At 35.8% G+C, this 15868-nt stretch overlaps 1 long non-coding RNA gene across 2 annotated transcripts; it reads right to left on the bottom strand.

The window, feature by feature from the left end:
• Positions 1 to 8676: 8676 nt before the first annotated feature.
• On the bottom strand, positions 8677 to 14118 carry LOC116406048. 2 transcript variants are annotated; one of them, XR_004219112.1, is made up of 4 exons: positions 13265 to 14118; positions 10090 to 10127; positions 9796 to 9983; positions 8677 to 8697 (listed from the first exon to the last, which is right to left on the bottom strand). It is a non-coding gene; the product is annotated as an uncharacterized LOC116406048 (long non-coding RNA). The 2 variants fall into 2 exon arrangements; XR_004219113.1 differs by having other exon boundaries at positions 10090 to 10149.
• Positions 14119 to 15868: the final 1750 nt, after the last annotated feature.

Consider the following 15868-nt stretch of genomic DNA (forward strand, 5'->3'; position numbering starts at 1 on the left):
ATATCTCTCACATATTGCAAGGTTTCTTAATTATTTTATTGAATTTCCTACATAAATGCATTCAAACATGAGTTGACATTATTGGAAAAGATCCGTCATCCTAAAGTAGTTCAGTTTTTTGGTGTCGTTACTCAGAATTTGCCTATGATGATTGTTTCTGAATACCATCCGAAGGTATGGATACATTTTCTTACCCTTTATTTTATTCTAATGAAAATTATTTCATCATGTTTCATTCCAAGCATTTCATTACATATTTTGTTCATATATGATGAATGGTGATTGGTTTTTGTATCAACTTATTCCCTCTTTCATGTATATTTCATCTTCCAGGGTGATATATATCAATTTATTCCCTCTTCAATTGATTCTTGTTTTTACTCTTGGCTTATAGGTTGCTACATGATCGTATATTAGGAGCAAAATTGTGCAATTAGTTTATAGTTAGGGAGATTTCAATAGTAAAAAGCAAAGAGAGTAAATGGTAACAAAATCATATTGTTCACATGAAATGATAAAATAATCATTACACATTTACAAGAACAGTAAATAAATTATGTGATTTTCGTGAGAAAAATGAAGAAGAAATAGCTTCTAACAAAAGTGAATATAAATTAAAGGAGAATATAAAATTGTTTAAAATATTTATTTTCAATAATTCGGAAGTTCTTTGGCTATATATAATGGAAGAGAGCCTTTCCAAGGTGTGATGTCTGGCGTCAACAACGACGCGCTTAGCACAGATACGGAACCAGACACCATCTTCTTGGTGTTTGTCTATGCAAAAGCCTCGAGTGGCTATGGTCTTCTTCTTCTCTGTGAGGGAAATGGTTGAAGTTGCTAGACTATTTCAATTACTATGTGAGAGGTGGCTGAATTTTATTGGACCTCTCTTCTTGGGCTTACTTTTTACAATTGTTTAACAATCTCTCTCCGAATATACCTTCGTCCCCTTAGCTGCTTCCCACTTTGGTAAAATCGCCAAAGCTTTATGTGTAAATTGCAAGAGACAGAGGAGCAAGGCAAAATAAGGTTATTGGAACAAGGCGAAAGTTATCATTGCTAGCTGCAACTTTCCTCATTCTTCTCACCCTCCTTCAAACCATATTTTCTGCTATGTATGCATTTCCTAGCTAGCCTTCCCCGCATATTCTATTTTAGCTTTTTTCCTCTCCAGTTTCTGTTATGTATTTTTACTGAATATTGATCTCCTTTTTGCTATCAAGATAGTATACCATACATGCATGTGTAGGACTTTTATCCCTTATATTTTATAATTTGTCTTACTACTGTTATTGACTGATATACCAATATACATGTGTAAAGTATTGATCATATAATTAATATTAAATTTATTACATTCACTCATCAATTTAAGTTTTTTAGTCAATGTATGTTCATGATTTAAAACAAATAATTCGAAGCTTTCATCCCACTTGTGAACAACGACCGAAAAAAACCTTACTTCATCCCACATCGTCGCTGTCTTTCTCTCTCGCAAATGCTCTCTGGCGACGTTCCCCCTCTCTAGCAAATACTCTTCATGACTTTTCCTCTCTCTTAAAATTAAGCTCTTCGCCCACCGTTTGAAGGAACTCACCAAATTTGCAAGTAATTGAAGAATTTGTGGTCCATGAGATCGATTAAGTCCATTTATGAGTTAGTTTGATTAGATTATGTCACATATACATGTATTACAATTAAGGGACACTTGCGAAAATGGCAAAATAAGTTATAATAATTAAGTCCATAGAACACATACTTTATTATTTGAGAAAGTGACAAAAACAAAGACCAGCTCACACATCAAGAGGTAAAATGTCACAAATGCCCTCGTTATTGATGTACATTTGATACACCTTATACACGTCTGATACACCTAATACCCCTTGATACACTTGATACTTTTTACTGATACACTTGATACATTTGATAGATACAATTCATGCACTCGGTACTCATTGATACACTCGATACTTTTTGATACACACCTGAAACATCTTCATACACATAATACTTCTCGTTCCACATAATACTTCTCGTTACACTTGATTCTTCTTGATACACTTGATACCCCTGAGGCCTTGATACACTTGATTAGTTTGATACACTTAAAGACTTCACTTATAAGTTTGATACACTTGATACACCACTAATAAACTTGTTATACTTCATTGGTACACTTAACAAATTTGATATGTTTGATGTACATGCACTACAAGAAATTTACCCTTTGTCGATGACAAATATCGTCAGTAAATCTTCAAAAACTAATCGACTTTTCTTTTGCCAACGAAATTAAGCTGTCAACACACACCGTCACATAGGTCTGTCGGAAGATCCTCTATCGATGGCAAAAAATAAACTGTCAGCAAAAATAGGAACTATTGATGAAATTGAACCATCAGTGCGTGTGTGTGTGCGTGTGTGTGCGCTCGCGCGTGTGCGCATGTCCACGTGTGCTTGGGTGTGTGTATGCGCACATACATGTGTACGTGAGTAGGTGTGTGCGTGTTTGCGTGTGCATTTGTGTGCGTGTTGTTTGTGTGTGTGTGCATGTGTGCGTTTGTGTGTGTGTGCGTACGTTCGTGTGTGTGTGCTTGTGTGCACGCGTGTGTGTGTGCGTGTATGGGTGCACGCGTGCAAGTGTATGTATGTGTGTGTGCGTGTGATTGTGTGTGAATAAGTTGATATTTTTTAATGTTGAGTTTCTCCCAATTTTAAAACAATAATTTAATTATCTTGATATTCAAGCCATTAATATTATTGTGAGATAAAGATAGTGAATAAGTTGATATTTTTTAATTTTGAAATTCAATTAAAGTTATTTTGATACAAAATCTATTGCTGAGATTATCAAATTCTGAAAAATAATAATTTTGTTATTTTGAAATTCAATTTGGTTATTTTGAAATTCAAATTCAATTAGGTTATTTTGAAATTAGTAAGATTAAATAAAGTTAAAGTCTTGAATCCATTAGTTGAGTCCCGAGATATTAAGAAAAAAGTACGATATGAGTTTATGTATCTTTTTCAGGTAAAAAATAATTAAAAGCTGATAAATGCATAATATAAATTAATTACAACATAGAAACAAAATAATTTTAGTTGGAGAATGTGGATATTTTGGTATTTTATAAAATATTATGCACGTGCAAAAAATGTTATTTGCTAAAATTAAAAAAAAATAGTTTTGCCATTTTTCAAAATGACCCATAAAAAGGTTGCTATATCTCTTATGACAGAGTGTATATCTACTGGTTCATATTCGACCTGTTTGTTGCTAATAGAATTGGATAAAATCGCATTATATTGAAATAATTACACGAATGACACTTTTAAGCCAATATTGATAGAAATTATAGTTTAATTAATGTTATTAAGTCAAATGAACATAGTTTAAAAGTCCTTCTAAACACAATTAATGTAGTTGTTTTTAAATTTTAACTCATTTATACATCTTTATGCATATGTGCGTGTGTACGTGTGCGCGTGTAGGTAGGTGTGCGTATGTGTATGTGCATGCGTTCGTGCGAGTGTCCGTGTGCATGTGTGTGTGGGTGTGTGCATGTTTGTATGTGTTTGTGCGTGCGTGTGTGTGCGGGCTATTGCGTGTGTGCTTGGGTGTGTGGGTGTGCTCGGCGTGCATGTTTGTGCGTGTGCGTATGTGTTTACGTGTGTGCGTTTGTGCATGTGTGTGTGCTTGTGCGCGTGTGGATAGGTGTGTTTGTGTGCATTTGTGCGCGTTTGTGCGTGTGTGCGTTTGAAATTAGTATGATTGAATAAAGTTATTAATATGTTGAATTAATTAGTTGAGTCTCGAGATATTAAGAAAAATATTATGATATGAGTTGATGTATCTATTTCAAGTAAAAGATAATTAAAAGCTGATAAATGCATAACATAAATTAATTACAATGTAGAAACGAAATAATTACAGTTGAAGAATGTTGATATTTTGGTATTTTATAAAATACCATGCACGTGCAAAAAATGCTAGTTGCTAAAATTCAAAGGAAAAAGTAGTTTTGTCATTTTTCAAAATGACCCCTAAAAACGTTGTTATGTCTCTTATGACAAAGAGTGTAGATCTACTGATCCATATTCGATTTGTTTTTTGTTGGTAAAATTGGATAAGACCGCATTATATTGAAATAATTACACGAATGACACTTTTAAGCCAATATTGATAGAAATTATAATTTAATCAATGTTATTAAGTCAAATGAACATGGTTTAAAACTCTTTCTAAACACAATTATTGTAGTTATTTTTTAATTTTAATTCATTTATACATCTTTGTGCATATGTGCGTGTGTGCGTGCGTGTGTGCGCGAGTGCGTACGTGTGTGCGTATGCGCTGTCCACGTGTGCATGGGTGTGTGTGTCTACGTGTGCGTGGGAGTGAGTGTTCACGTGTGCGCGTTTGTGCGTGTGTGTGTGGGTGTGTGTGCGTATACACGCGTGTGCGTGTGTACCTGAGTGGGCGTGTGCGCTTTTTATGCTTTTCTTCCAATTTTAAAATAATAATTTAATTATCTTGATATTCAAGTCATTAAAATTATTTTGAGAGAAGGTTATTTTGATATAAAATCTATCGTTGAGATTCTCAAATTCTAAAAATAATAATTTTGTAATTTTGAAATTCAATTTGGTTATTTTGAAATTCAAATTCAATTAGGTTATTTTGAAATTAGTAAGATTGAATAATGTTATTAAAATGTTGAATCAATTAGTTGAGTCCCGAGATTTTAAAGAAAAGTTATGATATGAGTTGATGTATCTATTTCAAGTAAAAATTAATTAAAAGTTGATAAATACATAACATAAATTAATTATAACGTAAAAACAAAATAATTATAGTTGGAGAAGGTGAATATTTTGGTATTTTATAAAATACCATGCACGTGAAAAAATGTTGTTTGCTAAAATTGAAAAGAAAAAGTAGTTTTGCCATTTTTCAAATTGACCCCTAAAAACGTTGGATTTTTGTGTATTCCCTTGGGCTTTCTTGTTCAATATTTAGTCAAATTGCAGTATACATAAAATTTATGTTTGTTACGTCACAAGATTTCATTCACTATTTGTGTCTGTATTATTTTATATTTTATACAGGAGACTCCGTTTGAGTGTTGAGCTAGTAATGGGAGGGACTACCGTTGACCCCAAAATTACAAGGTTTCATGTTGCTTACTGGATCATTAATGATTCGTCTCTATCTTTGGCTCAGCGAGTGGTGGAGTTGGAAGCCCCTGAAAGTGTAGATTTAGACTCTCTACCGTTGTCAAGAGCTGTTAAGTATGCAAAAATGGCCTTGAGAAATCCTATAAACTCTCTGAACAAGAGACATTCTAGTGTAAGAAACTCAAGTCCTTGAAGAAATTGAGGACACAACTCCAATTCCTAGCATGCTTTCTCCCTAAGACTATGCTGGTCCTAGTCGGGGAGTGGCATTTACATCCCAGAAAGACACACATGTATCACCTCGTGTTGGCACTTCCATTGCAATGCACAACTCTGACATATATAGTGCCGACATTTCCTTCCTTAAGCTTGAAAAAAGGTGATTTGATGTCCATAAAAAATTAACTGAGCAGTTAGATATTTTCTAATACGTATCTCACGTAATTTGATGCTCATTGATACTGCATTACTGTGTCAGGAACGTGTTGATGTAAAATCTTTCAGTTTTGATGGATCTTATTACAAGTTTTCAACTCTTCTTAGCACGACTTCTGACAGAACAAAGGTTTTATATATCTTTACACGATGCATATCACATATGAACGATCGCATATCCCATCTGAAATATCGATCACCCCTGGTAAAACAACCGTTTAGATATTCTACACGATTGTTTGCTTAAGGATACACGATCATTTTGTAACTATTTTTTTTATTATCCTTTTTTCTTTCTATACTAGAATCAGAATCAATTGTTTGATGATATTACATGTATGATGATCTTCGTGATGATTCTAGTCATCACAATCTGGACAAGAATGATGACCATCAAAATAACAAACATGTGATCATCCATGAGAATTCATCTGTTCAAGAGCCACATCTTCAAGAATCTACTGTAGAAACTCAACTGTTAGTGTTTAATTCATTAGTTACTGCTTTATATTGTTTAAAATTGCTTAGATTATAAATAAACAACAATAATTTTTTTTCTTTTCTGTGTAGGGAACAAAAATGAACAACGCCTCAACATCAAGAGCAGTCAGGCAGTGATATTAGCATATATGGCAGAGATGCACATTTGATATTAGCTATAAGTAATATAGCAGAAAATATGGAAGGTCATACTCAAACAAAAGGGACTGCTAGAAATGATTGAAAATCTTCCGTTGGTAAGCCAACCACTTCCACTTTGTGAGATGCTACCATTAACTACTGTCAAAGGTCTTGCATTAGTTTAATTGGTATGTGTGCCCTAAAGGGATAAAAGCTCTTGGCAGTGAAAGACTTTACAAAACCATTCATCAATTTTAATTTGAAAATTCCAAAATACAAGTACATTGACAATATTTAGAATCAAAGTTCTAAATAAAGAACTAAATATGCTTTTAAATTAAAAGATACATAGAACTTACTCTTGTTGACGTCTCTGAATCTATAATCCACCGAATTGGGGACACCACCCGTTAGAGACCTTCCTATCTTCGAAGATGAGATTGGTTTGTGGAAAACAATTGGAATGAAAAAAAAAATTAGAGAGAAACTATGTAACACCCCCAATATCAAGGTATTTCTCTCAAGCTAAATTTTTTAAATTTTATTAAGATTTTAAGGAATTTGGTTGTGGTGTGGATTTAGCAGGAAGTGAAGGGGCTTTTATGAAAAAATATACTAATACTAAAGGTTAAATAATAAAATATATAATAATAATAGAATTAATGTTATTATTAATTTAAAATATCAATTCTTTATTGATTCACGTGCAACCCCATCTCTTTCTCCTTCACTCTTCCTCTTCCCCGTGCCCACTGCCGCTTGCCTCCCTTAGCCATTTTATATTACTCTTGGACGTCAACCGGCCACGCCGTCACTGATCGCTTCGTCTCCGTTGAAGCTGAAGCACCGCTCGTCGTGAGTTCGAACTCTCGGCATCGCGTCTCACCTATGTTTTCCAGCCAAGCTGTGATTCATTCGCGCGTAGCTCCTTCGACGTTCGCGCCACCACATTCTGCTCCAGTGATGAGTAACGTCACCGATTGACCTATCATCTCACCGGCGTTGTTACTTAGTTGAAGCAGCCGTCGACCAGACCTGAGCCGTCGCGTCTTTGAAGTGCCATCGCGCGCTCTTCACCTTCCAGCCATGGGTTGTAAGCTGAAGTTTGTTTTTCGTTTGTTGATTAGATCTGATCTATTACACGCGTCGATTCTAGTTATTCAAAGTTGTTGCCCCCATTTTACTCTAATTTTTGGGATTTTTGTGGTAAGTTGTATTGGTGAGTGTGGTGGTTTTACATTGTGGTTTTAAATCAACTAGAGAATTAAAGCTCACTCGGACATCTACCAAAATTTCAGCAACTAAGTAATTCTCATAAATATTACATCCATTCCATTGACCTCCATAAAAAACAACAATAGGAAAAGACATTATAATCTGTAAAAAAATAATAATAATAAAATTAAGTATTTAATTGTGATAGAAAGAAATAGATAGACATAGATATACATTTATTACTGAATAAAATAATAAAATGTACAAAATGATAATACTAAACACAATGCAAGAATAAGTAAACGATCGTGCGATGAAATAATATACATTAAACGATCCTATTAACCGTGATAAACGACCATTTAACAACGGTAAAATGATAATATTGATTAAAATAAATTATCGTGTTGACATGGGTACACGATCATATGATATTGGTGATCGTATTGAATAGTGTAAACAATCGTCTTGTTATCGGTACAGATCGTGTTAATATTTGTAAGTGATTCTATTGATAGTGGTAACTGATCGTGTAATTCCATGTAAAATTATCGTCAAAACTTTAATATTTGAAAATATGTTATTTTAGAAAAACTACAAGTGTTTGACAACTCTTTGAAAGCTATTGAAATACTCTCAAATTGTATTTTAAGCAATTTTAATAAAAAGAAAGTCTACATAAAAAAATTACCCTTTTTAAAGGAACATCTTTTCTCTATCACTCAATGGAACTCAAACACGTACTTCAAGTTAATTCTGGTATCCAAGAATCAGTCTCATCTAACATAAACAAGAACATTCAACTTGATAGAACTTCATACCTCATTTTACAATTCCCAAAGTTACTAAATGAAGGACCATTCTAAAAACATACTTACATCCAACTTTCTCCATGAATAAACTTATCGTCTTTTATGTACTGATGAATATAGAGATGGAGAGATCAGAGTTTGTTTATGTACAAATTAGAGTGAGTTGAGAAAGAGTGCATTTACACAGGACGAAATGGCTGGCTGGCTGCTTTTCAAAACTGAAAGTTTGGTGACCTTGTTTCTCATAGGGACTCAGCAAATTGAAGGGCCTCCAATCTACTTCTTGTCTCATTATACATGCCATTAGCCATTCAACGTTGAAAGTCCATATCCCTTTTCTACGGCCACCAAGGCTTCTCCACACGTCTTCCTCACAAGCCACAAAGATCGTCTTTCATACATTGTTTACTTTATCTAGCTCATGAATCACCTAAATTTTCAAGCATAATGAATTTGCCAAATGAGAGAAAAAATTATGTATATACTACAAGGAAATTGCAAGAATTCACCTATAAAAAAATATTAAACAAATTCTTGTTCTAGTCTCCTAAAATTTTCCATCTTTTTTCAACTTTCAAAATGCTTCCTATGGAGATATATTCCAATCACATATAGCAGAAATGACCGATGAGTATTGAATAAATGAATATTAATTGATAAAATATTTTAAAATACTAAAACCGTTAGTTGGCTACGTTTTGGAAGCTCGATGACTAAAATGGATGTTTTGAAAGTTCTACAGGCTAAAATGGAATTTAAATCAACATAATAGTAAGTTCAAGATCAAAGACAAGCTAAACAATAAAATGTTGCGACCAGAAAACAATCTAATCATAATTAGAAACATGGATGTATGTATTTGTACCCAAATCACAAAAAAATAACTCCAATTTCGATCTAGAGACAATTAAAAACTTGAACAAATTTGATAATTAAAAAACACGGAGATGGCCATATGACCCCTTGTGCATAGACTTTTCACATTACATGCTCAATTCCTAGGATCAAAACAAACATAAATATTAAAGACTTAAGAAGCACATACACTCAAGTTTGGCTAGTGTATCAATAAACAATATGTATGGAACACTCGGAGAACACGTGTTGAACACTAGTTAGTACAGTAGATGTGTTAGACAACAAGTATTCCAATGCAATAAAGGTCAAGATTGGTTACACACACATATTAACTCTTGGCTTTGAATAAGTTTTGAGTGAAGGATGAGCTTATTTTTAAGCATATAAATACATAAACTTATTGACTTTGAATTTCTATATAAATATGATACATACTTTTTAAATTATATATATAAAACTGTGTTCTAGCACTATCCTATATTTTTTAGAAAAAAATGACACGTCACCATGTCTATAATTTATTGACCCATGTCTAGAATTCGTATACGTGCTTGTTTGTGAGAACTTCACGTCTTCATTAGATGGAGGATAGCCATATTATAGTGGTTGTATGTGTAATATAGAGAACCAAACCTAGTACTCGAGATTTGTACAATAACAGAGAACTTACATTTCCACCGGTTGACTTGACTATCAGGGATAGAGTTTTAGGTGGTGGTTGAGCGTGAGCTGATATGCAAACATCATACCCTTCAAATAAAGCTCAAAAACATGCTTTTGCCTTGAGAACTGCAGCTTTTAGGCTGGCTCGATACTTCGATATGTAGTCATCATCATTTAGTATGTAAGGCAACTCGTCTGCAGATCAATAAGGAATTAATCAATCACAAAAATTAGTAGGATGAAAAACATAAGTGGAAGAAAATACATTACGCTTTGATACTAGCAAGCCATTCGAACTTACCAACAAATCTGCCTTCCCGGTAGCTTTCCTTTAACCAACTGGAGAGAGACAAGCCAAGCTCTGAGTAATTCGCAATTAACTTGCAATTTTAGTAACAAGATATAGTAAAATTATGAGCAAGAGCACTGACGCTTGAAGCCACATGGTAATGCATATGCTCGATAATCATTGAGACATAACAGGAGAAAATTAAGTTAAGAACAGTAGCTTGAAGAACAAAAAACAATTACAACATAAAATCTTCAAAAACACATTGCTTAAAATCAAGTTTACTAATATAAAAGGTAAGATATTACGTTCCACTCTCCACACTACTGAAGTTCAACATTTCACATGAAAGAAATGAAATACTACTCCAAATATAACTGAAAAAAGCATAATTGGGTAAAGAAAAAGCATAGAGAAATGCAAAAGAATCCTTGGCTTTGATATATTGAAAGGTAAAAAATCAACCATAGATGTCCGGGAGAAGAACTCCTACAAATACACACTTAACGCAGATTATCATTCGCTAACATGAGACCTTCTAGAGGAATTCTGTTAGGATACTTCCTAACAAGAACAAGATCTTAATTTATTATAATGAACTATAAGAAAATACAAGATAAAACCAAGTATAAGGCACTTGGAACCTCCCTCTTGAGTACTCTCACCCAAGCCCTAGATCACTTCCCAGAATTCTCCCCTCACTTACCCTCCCTCCATTTATAATAAGATGTAACCACACTTACATAATAACTACTAGTAACTTTCTAAATATCTAATTACCCTTATACCCCTAACCTTATACTAATCTAGGTATCTAACATTACCCGATGCTTCAAAACACCTTGTCCTCAAGGTGTGCTTGCAAACATGATCAAGGCCCCTTTCTCTTTTTTTCTCTTTTTAATTGCAAACAATCCCCAGCATTCTGCTCTTCAATGTTGAAAAAGAAATCCTCCCCTTCGGCTTTGAAAAACTCTCGATTCCAATAAGGTCCATTGACTTCAGCCCACAAAGCAGCCCAATGTACTTGAATTTTCCTTTTCCAAAACACATTGTCTTAGTTAACCCTTTGCATATCACCAACAAGTGTTTAATTTTCAAACTCTTCATCTCTAGTGGGCTAGGCCATAATCAAAGTGTTGCGTCAAGACCAAAATCATACTGCCGCCGGTTTCATTCCTAGGACCCACCTACATACAAGTTTTTCTTCCCTCCTATTTTTGGAACTCTCCACCCACTTCATCTACAAAATGATGTGCCCCAATGTTTTATTTAGAATAAGTTGAAGCTCATTTAGAGTAAGTTGAAGCCCACTTGAAATAGTAAAACCCAAGATTGTTCCTTTTGTCCTAATCCTCTGTCCTACCAATTTCTACCACGCCATTGGCACCATCATGTGTGCAGCAACTTCTTCCTCGTCACGTGATTCACCCCTATTCCAGACCACCTTCTCGAGCCTCTGTAGACCGATAACTATCGGCTTCTTCTTTCTCCATTGCAACCAGCCATTTTGTGTTTCTTTTAGCAACAAATTTTTCTTCACTCGAGTCTTCATTTCGAGCCTCACAGGTAATCCTCGTCGACCTTCCTCTATAGTTTCTTCTTGGTCACTCTTTGCCATCCTCTTCACCTTCGTTGTATAACCGTTGCAATCACGTTTTCCTCGATTCTTCTATGGATTCAGATCCTTCTTGAAATCCATCAATTTATGGACCTGAAGATTCCAATCCGTTCTAAATAAACACAATCCAGATCAGTGCCACTGAACACAGGCATTTCAACCTTCTTGAATTTGCTATGATCGTTCGAGTTTTCATCCCTTTCAAACTTGTTTGTTTTACCTTCTACCTTGATTTCCTTCAATGTCTTACCTCCACCTTCGATTATACTCTCAATCGTTGGTCCTTTGCTCGACGATCCTTCCATTCTTTCGGAGATCGTCAAATTATCCTTCTGCTATTCCTTCGATGCATTTAGCAACCGTTCTTGTTTTTCCAACTAGATGACCAGTCTTTCGATGCTTTTTGGCAAGCATAACAAGTTTTCTTCAATTGCCAGCAACTTGTGTAACTCCACTTGTATCCCCGAGATTTCCTTATCAGAGGTCTCCAACTTCTCTTTGATCCGTTTTTGTGCTGCTCTATCATTCTCCCAAGTAAAAACGCTCTGATACCAATTTGTTAAGATACTGTAAATATACGGCAAGTGTATCTTACTTTATTGAATTACCTCAATGAATTACAGTATAGAGAATAAAAAATCACTCACATCTACTTCCTAAAGGCACACTCCAGTGAGGATCACAACAAAGAACAAGAAAAACTAAGAACAAACCGCAACCATGAAAATGACCAAAACAAACAATAAAAAGAACTTGACTTGGACCCTCTACTTCTCCCGAGCACGAAAGACAGCCTCTACTTCTTTGGAATATTTTGTCCCCTTTCTCCCTCCTCTTTCCTCCATTTTATTTTGCTTTACTAACAAACTAATGGGAAAGATCTCCTCCGATATTCTCTCCTCCTATAATCTCTCATATATTCTTGTGTGGGTCAATATTACCCTTTTTAATTCTCCTACTGTACTTAAATAATATTGGAGACATATACTTCCTAACAAGAACAAGATCTGAATTTATTATAATGTAACTATAAGAAAATACAAGATAAAACCAAGTATAAAGCACTTGGAACCCTCCCTCTTGAGTACTCTCACCCAAACCTTATATCACTCCCCAGAATTCTCCCCACTTACCCTCCCTCCATTTATAATAACATGTAACCACCCTAGTTACCACACTTACATAATAACTACTAGTAACCACACTTACACAATAACTACTAGTAACTTCCTAAATATCTAATTACCCTTATACCCCAACCCTATACTAATCTAGGTATCTAACAAATTCCATAACATAATGTATTAGGGGAAGAAGGAAATCGAGGATAAAAACACTAGCTAGCCAACAAATATCTTCCATTAGTGAGCTTCAGCCATTTTACACGTAAAATGGGAAAAGTAAGCCTGAAACCCAAATTAGCCTAATGGTTTTCTTAACAACCAATACCCACCATCATGATAGAAACAACTGAAAAGGAAGAGCATGATACAATCCAACTCAAACATAAGAATTGATTTTGATGTTTAACTAAAAGTAAATAGGCAGTAGAATAAGAAACTATACCCTTTTAGATCTAGAATAACGGCAATTTCCAGCCTAAAGCACAACTACAAAGGCCTTGTGGCGGTTGGGTTCGGCGAGTGGCGGCGGTTTTGCTTCGCGAACGGAGATGGAGACGGCAGATCGGCGCGCGGGACGACTGCAACGCAGATCTGGACTGGCAGCGGCGCGGTCTTGCTTCGCGAACGGAGGTGGAGACAGCAGATCGGAATGGAGGTCGCGGCGCTCGGCTTCAGTAGGGGAGACGCGGCGGCGCGACGGCTGCTGCGAACGGAAGAGAAGAAGACGGTGGGGTCGTCGCGGCGCACGGGAGGAAGGAGAAGAGGGGCGGCGGTTGGGCACGAACGGAAGGAGAAGGACGGTTGGGGCGGTTGCTGCGCGAACGGAGAGAAGGGGAAGGAGACGGTAGAAACGGTTGCAGCGGCGGTGAGGCTGTACAGGCGACGCGCAAATCTGGACCGGGCAGCGGCGGAAGGGCAACGGCGCGGTCTTGCGGTGCAGATCTGGACGGCGGCAGATCTGGACGCGTACGGCTGCTTTGCGAACTGAAGAGAAGAGGAGAAGGGTCGCGGCGCTCGGCTTTAGTAGGGGAGACGCGGCGGTTTGCGGCAGGGCTGCGGATGGAAGAAGAAAATGGAAGGGAAGGGAGGCGACGGTTTGCGGCGGGCTGCGAACGGGAAGGAGAAGAGGAATGGAGGTCGGTCGGTGGCGGTTTTGCTTCGCGAACGGAGAGAAGGGGAAGGATGGGGCGGCTGGGCTGCGGCGGAAAGAAAGATGGAAGAGAAGGGCGGAAGGAAAAGAGAAAAGAGAAGGAAAGGAGAAGGGAAACGAGAAGGGAAAAGAGAAGGAAGCGGGGGGGGGGGGGGGTCGCGGCGCGCGAGGGAGAGAGAGAGATTTCTTTTCCTTTTTCTTTTCTTTTTATTTAAATTAAATATAAATAATAAATAAATATATATATATATATATATAATAAAAAAAACAAAAATATATATATATATATATATACCTTTGGGGCATTACAAGCAGAGGTTCTTGATGTTTTAAAAACGTCAAGAATTTTTATAAATTTCTTGACGTTTTAAAAACGTCAAGCAATTTTTACAATAGTCTTGACGTTTTAAAACCGTCAAGAATATTTTATAAAATTTCTTGACGTTTTAAAAACGTCAAGGATTTTTTATAAACTTCTTGACGTTTTTAAAACGTCAAGTAAAATTTTAAATTCTTGACGTTTAAGAAACGTCAAGTAAAATTTTAAATTCTTGACGTTTAAGAAACGTCAAGCATGTCGAATTCATACGCTTCTTAACGTTTTAAGAACGTCAAAAAATAATAGATATTCTTGATGTTTTAAAAACGTCAAGAAAAAATTTATTTTTTCTTGACGTTTAATAAACGTCAAGAATGATGTTTCAGAAAAATTCTTGACGTTTTTTATTAAAAATGAAAGCTTTCTTGACGTTTTTCGAAAAAAACGTCAAGAAAGGAAAACAGCAACCGTCAAGAAAGCCCATTTTTCTAGTAGTGAAAACACAAATATCCTAACCAAATGGCTAAACAGAGGCAGCACTCTGTAATTCTTTTATTTATGTAAAAGCCAAAACACATTCAACAATAGTAGATATGAAAAATAAAGGAAGAACAACATAGAAAACTTACCCAGCTCCTTTATACAGGGTTGGATACCCTCAGGCTACAGCAGCCTTTACTCTCCTTGAAATAACCAAAAAAGACCTAGCCTCCCCTACCCCAACATTACATGTTTATACCTCTCTCTCTCATCCCTCCTAGTGGGCCCCACCTGCACGATCCTCTCCCATTATTCTCTCATCATTGGTTGCTAAGGAATTTCCCTTTCTACCCTTCCTTTTATAGGTATAGATAATAGGAGGTCTTACAAAGTAATACCTGGCCTGGCTTTCTTTAATCTTTCTGCGAGAACCTTTCCAAACAACTTATAAATTAATGTTGAAACAACTTATAAGCCACACTGTAATGACCTTCCTTCTCTTGACCGAACTTCAATAATCGACAACTTATATTTATCCACATAATCAGCAAAACTCTTAATCTGCCACTAGCTTCAAACAAAGACCCAGCCAATTCCTTTTGAACTCCATAGTGCCTTTATAATACAACTGGCAATCTCTTCTCTTTTGGTCCCCGGAATCAATGCTCTATCTGGATTAGCTTTCTTCAAAAGATTTTTAATAGCCAATTGTTTCGAATGGCCCATGAATCCTCTAGTGTTCCATGATATAATCTTCATCTTTGCAACCTCTGCCTTATATCAATTCAATTTCACATGCTGCCAAGAAAGGAACCAACTCTTGAGGGGGAAGGATACTTGCTGACCTGCACAAAATTTCTTTTTATGGGGAGGAAAACAATTTAATAAAATCTGGACCGAGAGAGTCACTGTCCTCTTGTTTCTCTGTCTCTGATTGAATTATTTCTTCCTCAACTGGTTCAAATTCTGCACTACTTACACTGGTGACTGATTAAACTTCCATGAATTCATCTTCTAGGCTCTCAACTTTTTGAGACAAGAAGTATCTTGCACAAAATTAAAGAATGAACCAGAAAGTTTGGAGGAGGATTGAGAAA

Source organism: Cucumis sativus, unplaced genomic scaffold (genome assembly GCF_000004075.3).
Source record: "Cucumis sativus cultivar 9930 unplaced genomic scaffold, Cucumber_9930_V3 scaffold61, whole genome shotgun sequence".
Taxonomy (NCBI): Eukaryota; Viridiplantae; Streptophyta; class Magnoliopsida; order Cucurbitales; family Cucurbitaceae; genus Cucumis; species Cucumis sativus.